Source organism: Molothrus aeneus, chromosome 4 (assembly GCF_037042795.1).
Source record: "Molothrus aeneus isolate 106 chromosome 4, BPBGC_Maene_1.0, whole genome shotgun sequence".
Classification (NCBI taxonomy): domain Eukaryota; kingdom Metazoa; phylum Chordata; class Aves; order Passeriformes; family Icteridae; genus Molothrus; species Molothrus aeneus.
Genome location: NC_089649.1, coordinates 19,684,835 through 19,696,628, shown reverse-complemented (window position 1 = coordinate 19,696,628; position 11,794 = coordinate 19,684,835). Strand labels below are relative to the sequence as shown.

The 11,794-nt window shown below is 45.3% G+C and overlaps 1 protein-coding gene across 3 annotated transcripts in view; it reads left to right on the top strand.

Annotated features, from left to right (window-relative positions):
• Positions 1-1,850: 1,850 nt before the first annotated feature.
• Positions 1,851-11,794, top strand: part of GPRIN3 (GPRIN family member 3) — a 33,973-nt gene continuing 24,029 nt past the window's right edge. Inside the window, exon 1 of one of the 3 annotated variants that reach the window (XM_066548053.1) lies at positions 1,851-2,050. The gene's annotated coding sequence lies outside the window, so the exon portion shown is untranslated. Of the gene's footprint in view, positions 2,051-2,361; positions 2,483-2,961; positions 3,050-11,794 lie in introns of those variants that run through there. The other 2 variants (XM_066548054.1, XM_066548055.1) reach the window with 2 other exon arrangements.

The window sequence follows — 11,794 nt, the reverse complement described above, 5'->3', positions numbered from 1 at the left end:
AGTGCTCACATATGACTGCTTGAGAGCAGGATTCTCAGCAATGCTGCACACACAGAAGAAAGGTTTATCTGAACTCAGCAGGAAAACATGTGGACACTAGTTATGAGGTGCAGGAGCATACCGGGACTTGGAGCAAAAAAAGCTCCCAGTTCCTCTCTTTTTTGCCTCAGAATGCCAATTTCCCACAGTTCTGGGACTGAGTCCTCCACATGCTCTGAAGGTGCTTCAGATACAACAGCCCATAGAAAACTCCCTAGTCTTTCCAGCTGAGTGCATATAACTTCTTGCTGTGACTTTCAAGGCTGAATTGTCAACAGAAAGGGCTCTCAATAATCCAGATAAGGAGTCTCATGCTTAGGAAGGTTTATGAAAACAAGACTAATTGTAATTTTCCCTTGCTGAGTAGCCTGTGAGGTCCCACAAAGTCCTTGCAGCTGCAAGGCCTGTAAGTGCTGACAGCTATCTCCTCATAAAAGTGTAATTGCTGACAAAAGGAAATTGCATCATCCAGCCTTTTTCCTTCTTTATCAAAAAAAGGGAAGTTCCCCTTTAGTAATGTTAATGGCAGGAGGATTAATTCTAGGAAGTTTGGCAATGTTTCTTTAAAAATAGTTCATTTAGCAGAATAATGAAGAGGAGTTGAACACTGACTCAGTTTGCCAAGTTGACCTTGTATTCCTGATTCAGACATGGGCATGGGGAGGACCAGGCTTTGTTCAGCCCTCCAGAGCACTAAAAAAAGTAGCAAAATTTGTGAAGAAAACAAAGTAAAGAAGAGCTACTAGGAAGCCTTGGATGTGCTAGTGCTGTAAGTCTTTTCCTGATAAAGTGTGATGCTCTCTCCAATCTCCTTCCAGTGATGGATGCTTGGGCTGTTCAGGCTTTTAAGAGCACTTTTGGATTGGCCTTGGCATATGAGAAAAAGTAGTTATTGTAGGTGAAGGTTGAAAATATATCTTGAATTTTCCATGCTTAAATAACTGTCAGAAAGCTACATTCAGGAATGGCTACTACACAAATATGAGTTGATCTTAGTGGCTGCTGTGGGGGAAGAAATTACACTTGCTATGGTAGGAAATATAAGGTGTTTTTCATGATCACTTAACTCTTGAGTCAAGGAGATTTAGGATCAATAACTGAGGCGGAGGGTGTTTGTTAAAGCAGTAAATAAAATATGGGTCCATTCATAAGGATCAAGGGAATATGATTCACTGATGCCTACAATGTTTATGGATAAAAATTATTTTTTTAGATACCCTGTTCTTTTTTTTTTTCATATTGCAATAGAGCTCTCTTCACAGCTTGTCCTACAGTTTTGGCTTGTTTTTGTTATTTTTTTTTAATCCTGCTCCTATTCATCCCTAAAGGATTGCAGAAGAGTTAAAACCTTCCCAGTTGAAAACCTGTACTTGACTTGAGTCTCCGGGCACTGCAGAACCATTTCCTGTGATTGCAGCAGAGAGAGATAAAATTCCACTGTGGTGGGAATAAACCGAAATTAGATCAAAGATTTCCGGATAATTAAGACTTCCAAACCAAAACCTCTTTTTCGCTTGACTCTACTATTTTTTTTCCCCAGGCAAACAGGGCAGTGCTTCACAGAGGAAGCCAAATCTGCCTATCAAAAACAACAACCCAAACTGAAAGCGTGACAAGAGCTGGAGCGCATTTGCATGCGCTGCAATTCCCCGCGCTAACCTGTGCCCCCACCCCGCGAGCAGAGGGCTCAGTGCAGCTGCCTCTGTGCCCGAACGCCTCCCCCGCGGACACACGCATGGCTGGCACAGGTGGATGGAGCTGGCGGACTTGAGGTGTCAGGTCCTGGCTCTGCTGCCGTGAAGCAGCTCAGCACCCAGTTTTGGGTTAGGAGCCGGAGAGAAGCCGGCCGGCAGAGGTGGCAATACAGAGCGAGCCCGGGGCTCTCGGGGGGCTACCAGGGACCCTTGCTCAGCCCTGATGGAGGACAGGAGCCGCCAGCTCCCGCGCTATAAGAACCAGGAAAGGCCCGGGGTGGGGCTGGCGTCAGCGGGAAATGTCTCCCTGGAAGCAGGTACGTGTCCGCGCCCTGCGCTTCGGGCGGGCTCGGGGCGGGCTGCGGGGCCAGCGCTCCGGGGCTGCTGCTGCGGTCGCTGCCCGCTCCGCTGCGGCCGCGGGGGAGCCCGGCCCGGCGCCGCAGCCCCGCCGCTCCCGCCTCCCCAGCCGGCCGGGAGCCGCAGCTCCGCGGGCGGCGGCGGAGCCTGGGCTGGCCGTGCTGCCGCCCGTGCCCCTCGTCGGTGGCGGCACGGATCGCCTCCGTCCTGCCCCCGCGGCGGGAAGGGCCGCCCAAGCGGAGCCCTCTGCCCTCCCTGCCTGCCGCGCTCCTCCCGCCGCCGCACGCCCCGAGGAGCGGCTTGTTTTCCTGCCCGGATGATGGATTTCTCCGCAAGGTCATCCCTGCCCGCGGCGGCGGCGTGCCCGCGGCTCCCCCGGCGCCGCCGCGGAGGTAAGGGGCGGGGGGAGCGGAGCGGGCTGGCAGGGCACCTACACGGCCCGCACACACCCCGGCCACGGCGTTCGGCGCCCGGGAGCTGCGGGCTGGGTGCGCGGGCAGGTGCCGGGGCGAGGCGGGCGTGCCTCGCCCTGCCGGCCGCGGGTGCGAGCCGTGCCCGGGGAGCCGAGCCGAGCCCCGCTCCGCGGCAGTGGGGCTGCGGCCGCCCCGCCGAGCGGGCACCAGCGGGTGGGAGCGGCCGGGCCGGCCCCGAGGGCGCCTCTCTCATCCTCTGCTCGGTTTTGCCGGCACTTGTAAGCGACTTGGGCTCAGGCGTGATCCGGGAGCGCGGAAAACTTAAGGAAAGAAATAAAGAAGGTGGCGGGAATATTGATGAGATGCCCCCCACCGCCGGGACGGGCCGGGGGGATGCGCGGCGCGGTCGCCACGGCAACGTGCCCGCGATGCCGCAGCGCGGAGGATGCCCCGGAGGCGGCCGCCGCCGCGGGGGTGACCCCAGCCGCCGCCCGGAGTGCGGATCGGGGCCGAGGGGCGTCCCCGGGCCGAAGCCGGGCGGTGAGGGTGAGCTGCGGTACCCCCGGGTGGTGGTCGGCGGAGCCCGCGGCTCCCCAGACCGTGGTGGTGTGGCGGCTCTCGGGCGAGAGCAGGAGGGTCCGCGGGGGTTGCGGGCTGGGATGTCACGGTCAGGGAGCATTGCGCCGTGAGGACTGGCCAGGTGATGTCCCTTGCCTGGCTCAGGGCGTTGGGGCTGGGCACGAGTCCCTCACGGCCTTTTCTTTCTCTTGCTGTAGTTGGTGATAAAACTACTGATGATGTCAGCTCCCGGTCTGTGGCTTGTGTTGTCTACCTTCAGCTTGTGTTCTGTGCCCCATACAGGCCTTGGCTTCATTGATTCTTTATTTCTTCATCCTTTTTTTGTCAAGGAAGATAATAATGCTAGTGGTGGGTTTTTTAGTTGTAAGACATTATTATAGTCCCATAGCCTAACCTCTTCCATAATATAAAGCAGAAACTATTCCCCAGTGGTTCCAAGGTCTGGCCCACCAGCCTCTTCAAACAGTCTTGATTAAATGACTTCCAACGATGGGAATTGACTACATTCCTGGATAATTGGCTCCAATTTTTAATCGCTTTGTTAAACGTTTGCATCTCTTTTCCCCTTTGAACTTTTCTGACTTCATCTCCCAGCTACTAGATCTTGTAATGTTTTGCCTGTCAGATTAAATAGCTATCTAGTTTCAGATCATCTCTCTCTGCTCAAGTATTTAAGGGCAGTAATTAAATAGCCACTTAACATTGTCTCTGATGAGATAAATAGACCTGGCTGCCTTGGTCTCTCCCTGGAATGCAGATGCTCCCCAGGAGGAATGTCTGGGCTGCTGTTCTCTGAGCCTGCACCACCATCCTTGCCGGCCTCCGGTGCTGCACAGCAGCAGGGTTCCAGGAAGGCCCTCGTTAATGTCACGTGTGGAGATAATAACCTCGTGCTCAGTATTCCCCTGTCTATTCACCCAGTGGTACAAACTTTTCTTTCCCACGACTACACGGTGGGAACTTCTGTTCCATTAGTTACAGGCAGTGATCTCTGCACTTCTTTGGAAGCCACGGTTTTCTCAGAAGCTGGTTGTCAGGAGCATTTGAATTAAATATTTCTACATTTATACCTTTGGATCTGCCTATTTTAGAGATTTTTCCCTCCTCAGTTCACTTCACTAGTGTGGAGTCTGCAGCTCAGGAATCACAATAGACCTCTGGTGTCCTCTAGAAGTCAGAAGGGCTTCTCGTCCCAGGATCTCCCTCCTAAAGGTCTGTCTTCTCCCCCAGCCAATTTCATATAAGTTTAAGGTCTCCTGGAGTAAAAGTTACTAAGAAGTTACACTGAGTAATGTATAAACTGCAAACTGAGAGTGCCCATTGCAGTGAATTGTTTTTGTAACTGCTTTTGTTCAGCTGTGCCTCCAAGTGTTGGTGAGAGAAAGAGAGAATTGCTTTTCTATCTTAAAGAGCTGTAAATCCCACCCCTGGCTCTGATATCTAGGCTGACATACACAGTGTCATTATTTTGAGAGTCTTTAACCTGAACGTTGTGTTTTACTTGCTCTGAAGTGTGCTTAAGCCTGGACTTACAGCTCTCTAGAAAGCACAATATCTGAGAGTTATGGGCCAGAGGTTAGGTGGCTTTGACAGAATATTGTCATTTTTTCCAGCAGCATGCAGGTAGCATCTTGAATCTCAACAAAATTATGAGATTGAGTAGTCTGAAGGCACCTTCTGTGGGAGATGGTACAAAACAAAGTTCTTTGATATTAACTAATTTTTTTTGTTTGGGTTGAGGTTGTTTTTATTTTTTTGTTTGGGGATTGTGTGTTGGTAACCACCTTGACTTGCCCTGTCTTTGAGCTTAATACACAGTGAGGGAGGGAGGGTGGTGGAAGAGGTCTGGAAATTAAAGGTCTTTACATGCAGACCATCTCATGGAGTAGGTGATATGATGATGCCTGTGAGTAAGGTTTATTTGCACAAATAATGATGGCAGGTTTCAGCCTTTAGAATGACCTAGTTGTCTTCGAAGTGTTAAAATTAAGAACAGTACATTCTGACTGTGTAACGACTTAAATGTCAGGACAAAGAGTGTTATTGAAATTTCATGAAGACTTTTTTATTACAAGTCCCATGTAAAATGGGAATGTCTATTCATAAGATTTCATGAAGTATAGACAGTGATGCACTAAATATAAACAGTCTGAAAAATCATCACAGAGCTCAGATATCACATCTGATTGAATAGAGCTCCAGAATTCTGCTGAATTTTCTACAGGCTGGTGTCAGCATCTTAGGAATTGTTTCTCAAGTGTTTGTCCAATTGTATATCTCCCCAATAAGAAATTCTGAAATGTTACTACCTGAGAGGTATCTTTCCCTCACCCATTCAAATTCACCTTCTGTCCTCCACACTGGGCTAATATCTCTGAGTTTTTTCAACTTAGGCTTTTCTTTCTCATGGTTGCACCTTTTCTCCAACTCCTTTTGCAATCAGCAGAATATGTGTGTGTTTCCTTGGGGTGGCTGGTCCCAAAAATTACACATCTCTGAATTATGAAGCCCATCCAGAGTCAGCCCAGCATTAAGAATAGTGGCTGGTAATTAATTCTACAGGCTGTTAATTAATTGTAAACAGACAGAAGATGGTATTTTTGAGTCTCAGGCTTGCTGAAGACTGAGAGCACTAGGTTAGACAGATTTCACTAGCAAGATGGTATGGCAGTGGTAAAATTTGTCAGATTTGGGTACTGAAACTGTTACTGAGACTGTTATTTTTAAGACCATAAACTCCCTCCGTCAGACTCAGCCAAAGCTAAAGGGAACAACATCCTGCCTGCAGTTTGTGAAATCCTCACTGCTGTAGGAGTACCAGCAATCTGCTCATAGTCTCACAGCTACAGGCAGAACAAAATTTCCTAACTGAGAATTATGCTCCTAGCAGCACGTCACTTCTTAATTTATAACTCCCACACTAGAAGCAGAGTTAGGATACAGGCTGAATCTGCTGCCTTTGTGGATTTAGGAGCAATCCTGGATTAAGACCTGATGTTACCTAATTTAGGTAAACATCACCTTCCTGAGAGTCAGAACAAAAAAAAAAAAGATGGATAATTTTACTAGGGGAAGACAAGTTCTGGACATATTCTGAATGAAATTAAATTACTGTCCTATAGGAAAAGTTTTTAAAAAGTATATGTGAATACAGTTTACTTTTGCAAATAGTAAAAATAGAAAAGGTATACATATATCTTTTATTATATATATGGACTTTGAACTCAGTAACAGTTCTATAGAAACAAAGACTGGTGCCGATTAAAAATTTAATCACACATGATCAGTTACTTATTAACATCGAGTTATTTGTCTCTTGGGAGTCTGTGGCTAGGAGCTCACATTTGTAGATTGGCAGCAGATCCTAGAGGGTTGAGGTGTCAGCATGCTGCTGAGTAAATAGGGAAGAAAATGCAGTGCCAACACCTGCAACTCCATGCAGGCTGTGCAGGGGGGGAAAAGGCAAAGAAAAAGGTGGGCACTTGAGTAGGAATGACTGGGAACCAGCATAATAGCATTTTGCACCTATTTGTCCTCTGTCAGCAGTGGACAAGTGCACAAGTGGTGCACTTGATGAGAATAATTAAGTGGAGGGAAGAATGCCAACAATGACAAATATTACCATGCATTGTGGTAAAAGAGTGCTATAGGTGTGTTCACAGAGGACAGATTCAGAGATTTAGTTCTTTCCCCTCATCTCCCCCATGCCTCTAAATCTGTGATCCTGTGAAACAAAGCTCAGTGGCAGGCATGGAAGCTATTACCACAGCCAGTATCAGCCAGACATCCAGGAAGATACAGTATCTATTAAATTATCCAGGAAAAAGTGTCTGTGTCTATGATATCTCCGACTGTAGTTGTTAGCAACACGTGTTACTCCTGCTGATTGTTTTACTGTACTTATTATACATTAGTAGAACGTGGTAGTAACAGCTGAGCTTGCTTATTTCCTCCCTCTGACAGTAGTTCTTTTAGAAGATCAAGGAGTTAATCAAGGGGGTCACAGACATCCCAGTGCTCTATTAAATTGTTAGTATCTTTGCTATCAGCATTGCCACATGCTGCTGGTGTCTGTGGCTAACATAGAGGAGACTAGCTCTGAGCTGAGGCTGAAGGCTGCTATCGCTTGGCAAGTGGTTACAATTCATTTTCCAATCTCATTTATATCACTGTTGTCTAGCTTTGGAGAAGAAATATGCTGAGGGAGTGGGGGAGAAGTTTTTTAGAAGATGATCACAAGAAGTATGTGTTCTGAGATATTTATCATCTCCCTCTCAGGCAACCCTCATAGTCAAATTCAACTATGATAAAACAGATATGAAGCACATTGCTAGACAGGAATCTTCACTGTGGTCTGGTGACCTCCTGATCCAGGAAGCAGCAGCATTGCTAAGTTGAAAAGCATTCATATCATCTGTGGATTGATTGTGGTTATGTGGCAATAACACACCCCCTCCCATTTGTGTGCCTGTACATGAATGCGCACACAAGCCGGGGAAGAGCAGTGTTCCCGGAGCTCTGGCAGTCTGGATGATTCTGACTAGAGTTATGTTAGTGCTCCACTTAGCTACAGCTATGAACTAAAGCACAGGTCAGGACTGAAGTGGCTACTGCAGGAAAGGTTGTCTAGAGAGCCTGCAACAGGAGGATTCTTACTTTCTGAAAAAAACCATATACCAAATATAAGCAGAACATAGTGACCAAACAGTCAGCTTTGGAAAGACAACTCTAACTTATTTTCCCTTTTTCTGATTTGTTTTTGGTTTGTTGGGGTTTTTTTCTTGCTAAATGGAAAGGTGTTTCTAAAAATATTGAGAAGTAATCAATGTTTGCCTGAATTCTCACAGTGACACCTCTATCCTGAGATTCTCCTGTAGTTCAGTGATGATAATTAATACTGTCAGCTCTTCAAAATCATCATGCAATTATCACCAGTTGGCATTTTTATCTGGATGAACAGGATGGCTTTCTATATGCACATGTGCCTTCCTACTGCTTTTGGAGAACATTGAACAAATATTGGCTACTGCAGTTGGAATCCCAGACTGCATTCTAATGGTGAAAATCTTTTTCCCAGTGATGCTAATGTGCAAACAAACAAAGTTCAGTTTTTAAAAGGGAAGTCAAACAAGAAAAAAGGCAAAATGAAACAACAAGATGTGCAATTATTTTTAATATTCTTCACACAAAAACCCAACATATTGAAACAGAGGCCATGAATACTATGCTACATTATGACTAATCTGAAAAGGATACTATAAAAAGCAATGGCTTATCTCAAATGATGACAGTGAAGTCAGTGAAGAATTAATTCAGGAATTTTCTGGTGACTCCAGGACCCCTCTTTACATGCATGAAATAATCACTAGAAAGCTGAGAAAAATCAGTCAAGCTGTTATCATGGAAACAGTGGGAATTTCCAGTATGGGATAACAAAGGATCCTATGTTTACCTTAAATTTGCATAAACAGGAGTCAATTCATTAACATTTATGTGGGGGAAAAAAAAATATGTGGTTAGGCATAATTTTCAGATGGATGGATTTTTCCTTTCCTGGGTTGAACAGAGAAGGAAAAGAACAGTAGCCTGCTTACTAATCTGGTTTTGCATGGTTTTGGGAAGAGATGAGTGTTCCTCTTGGTAGCAAGTAGAGCTGGCACGTGGTTTCTCTGGTCAGGGAAATGTGATGTTTGCCAGTTTTGGGGTGAGCAGAGTCCCTTAACCTAGAGCCAACCTGACTGAAAGTTATTTTCTATTTGTGGGCAGTCATTTTGTCTTAGTAAAGAAACTGTAAAATGTTTTGAAGTGCAGGGACTAGTGGTTTACCTTCAATGTATTGCCAGTGACATCTTAATCCAGAAAGCAGTGTGTCTGCTGAGTGCCCAGAGAACAGTCCCTTCCCTTCCATAGGCCCCAGGACTCTGTGGAGTTTTGCCAAAAACAGGGTCAAATAACAGATTAAGTCTGTGAGGTTGGTGTAACAAAGCAGGTAAGAAATTTTCCAGCAAAGAAGGTGATGTGGACAGGGCCCTGTTGCATTTTAGCCACTCCCTGTTTTTCTTAGACTACTGGAGCTGCAGTTCAGAGCAGTTTCCAGGGGCCTTTGGGCACTGAGAAATGAGTCAGATATCACCAGGTCCCAACTTCAGAAAGTGGAGAGGTGTAAAAGTCACCTAAATCTTCCCAGCTCAGCTCTCCTAGAAGCAGTTTTTTGGCTGTTGAGGTCTTAGCCAGCCCTTTGGCTAGGAAATGCTGAAGGATAATTGCACTTCAGTATTTAACAAACTAAAGGGTCACTTTCCTTACAGTCACTCTCCTTCCTCTGAAACTGAAGTATCAGTTTCATGAAAAACTTCACACAATTGAAAGATTAAGGTTGAGATGACTCATTAAGAAAATTATGGAATATAATAAGCATGCTGGGGAGTGTAGTAAGGGGTAGAAGTAATAGTGATAAAATACTTGTCAGAAAGATGATAGTCTTGAGAAGAACTGTGTGGAAACAAGATGACAGAATTATTCCATTCCAAAAGGCTGGCTTTTCAGAACTTTTTATAATACTGCTGCACACCACAGCCTCTCCATGTTAATTAAAACAAAAATGTTAATCTTGCCCTTGAGGTTAATAGTTAGGGAATATCTGTTAAAAGCTGTTAAAAGAGGCTATGAAGCTTTGCATGAGTTTGAGGACCCAGATTTCTGCCCAAGCTAAGCAGCAGCCTTACAAGATCTGCTGTTTCAGTACTCCATAAAATAGCATCAGTTTCCAGCTGTCCATAGGGACGAGTGTCCTATCTACAAGGTCAGCTGTGGTAATATTTAACAATTCTTAGTTGCAGCACCAAAGGCATTTTCACAGAAAGGGTAAGAGGTGTTTCAAGGAGTAACCTCAAGTGCATGGCATGGCAGAATAAAGTGACCAGGCTTTCAGGTCCCTGCCTGCTGCCCCATTCTTCAAACAAAGCTGTTGGTGCCATAGGTTAGAGCATTGGTAACTGCAAATGTGCTTTCACCTACCTCAGCCAAGAGCTGCTTAGACTTGGAAGCTGTCACTGCATGTGGTGGCTTCAGGTTGGGACTGTGCAGAATCTGTGCCTGAGAACGCAGGGCTCATCAGCTGAATTCAGCCCATGGTTTTGGCCATGTGCTAGTGGTGCTAAAAATGCATGAGGATGAACTGTGAACTATGACTGAGGAATGATAGTGGTTCATTCATTTCCTGAGAAGTCAAGCAAGCTGCATCAGGAGCTGCAGAGAAGTTTTAACTAATGGGTACTACAAAAGGATTAGCTTCATTAATTTAGCTGCCTGTGCTTTTGGCACTCAGGAATTAATCCAGCCTTTATTGATTGTTTTGAGTCTCAATTAGCTTGATGTCCTAGGAAGGGGAAGGGACAAGCAGTTTCCTCCTGCATATTGCAGGCACAGAAATTCAGAGATGGTCTTCTCTTTGGTGAGAAAAGGGGTTTTTACTTCCTCTCAGGTTTGGGGTATGCATCAACTAAAAAGGAACAATTCAAAGCTCAAGTCATGCGGCCACAGTGCAATAAAAGCAGATAATACCCTATCATAAAGCCTGGGAGCTTTCCCTCAGAAATACTTCTATTAAATGGTCTATTTGAGAATTGCTTCCAGCTGGACCATGCTTGGCCATTATCACATAAACATGTGAGTTGATATTGGGAAATAGGAGAACAGTATTTATCCAGTTCAAAAGATGCTCTTAATATGTAGGGCCTCAAGGGAATACTGCTTGGAAAACAAATTTTCATAATAAAATGACCTATTTTAGAGTTACAGTTTTCCATGCTGGAGGGGACACAAAGGTAGCAGGATGCTTGCCAAAGAGATGGACAATAAGCACATTCACACTTGCTCCCTGAAAAGAAGATCAGTGGATTGAATCTGTTCATGAGATAGTACCCTGGGGTTTTGGGGTGGTTTTTTTGTTGTTTGTTTGGGGTTGGGTTTTGGTTTGTTTTTTTCTCAATTATTTTTTTTTCCACTAGATTCTTACATGGCAGACTATTTGTATGTGTTTGTTGTATCCAGATTGGCATGCCTGCAGGAATATGAGCAGACCTTCCTACCAGCAGCCAGCTCAAACATGAAGATGACAGGGAGAGAACCCACACAATATCTGAGCCGTTCCTTAAAAAGCCTTAGGAGAGGAAAATTAAGTAAAAGGACAGCAAAGCTAATAATAGTTTCCTTAAGTATGTACCAGGAAAGCAAGCTTCAATTACATTATGCCTGTAATATTTTGATGCCAAGAACGGAGCTCTGTAAGAAGTGTTATTTGCTGTTACTCATCAGTTCCGTCTGTGTGGATGCTCCAGGACAATTCATGTGGTGGTGGTTCCTCCAGGAGCAGAGCCTGCCTTCTAGTGACTAATGAATGCCACCTACTCAGCCTCAGTTTGTCTCATTTTGTCTCATTTGTCTGTTGAACCCCTTCTTCTTTTTCCATGTGATCTATAATCTTGACTTCAGCAATCAAAATTAGTCTTTAATGACCACACGAGTTCAACTAGTTGGCAATCAGAGCCACACCTGTTACTGTAAAAATCATATCAAAGTCAGTAGCTAAAATGCTTCTCAGAGCACAAAACTTAATTAGATGAGTGAAATTTGACCTTGCAGTTAAAGGCTGTAATTCCTTTGTCGTTTACAGGAGGTAAATCTGGCCTTTTACCAGAGGTACCTAACCAG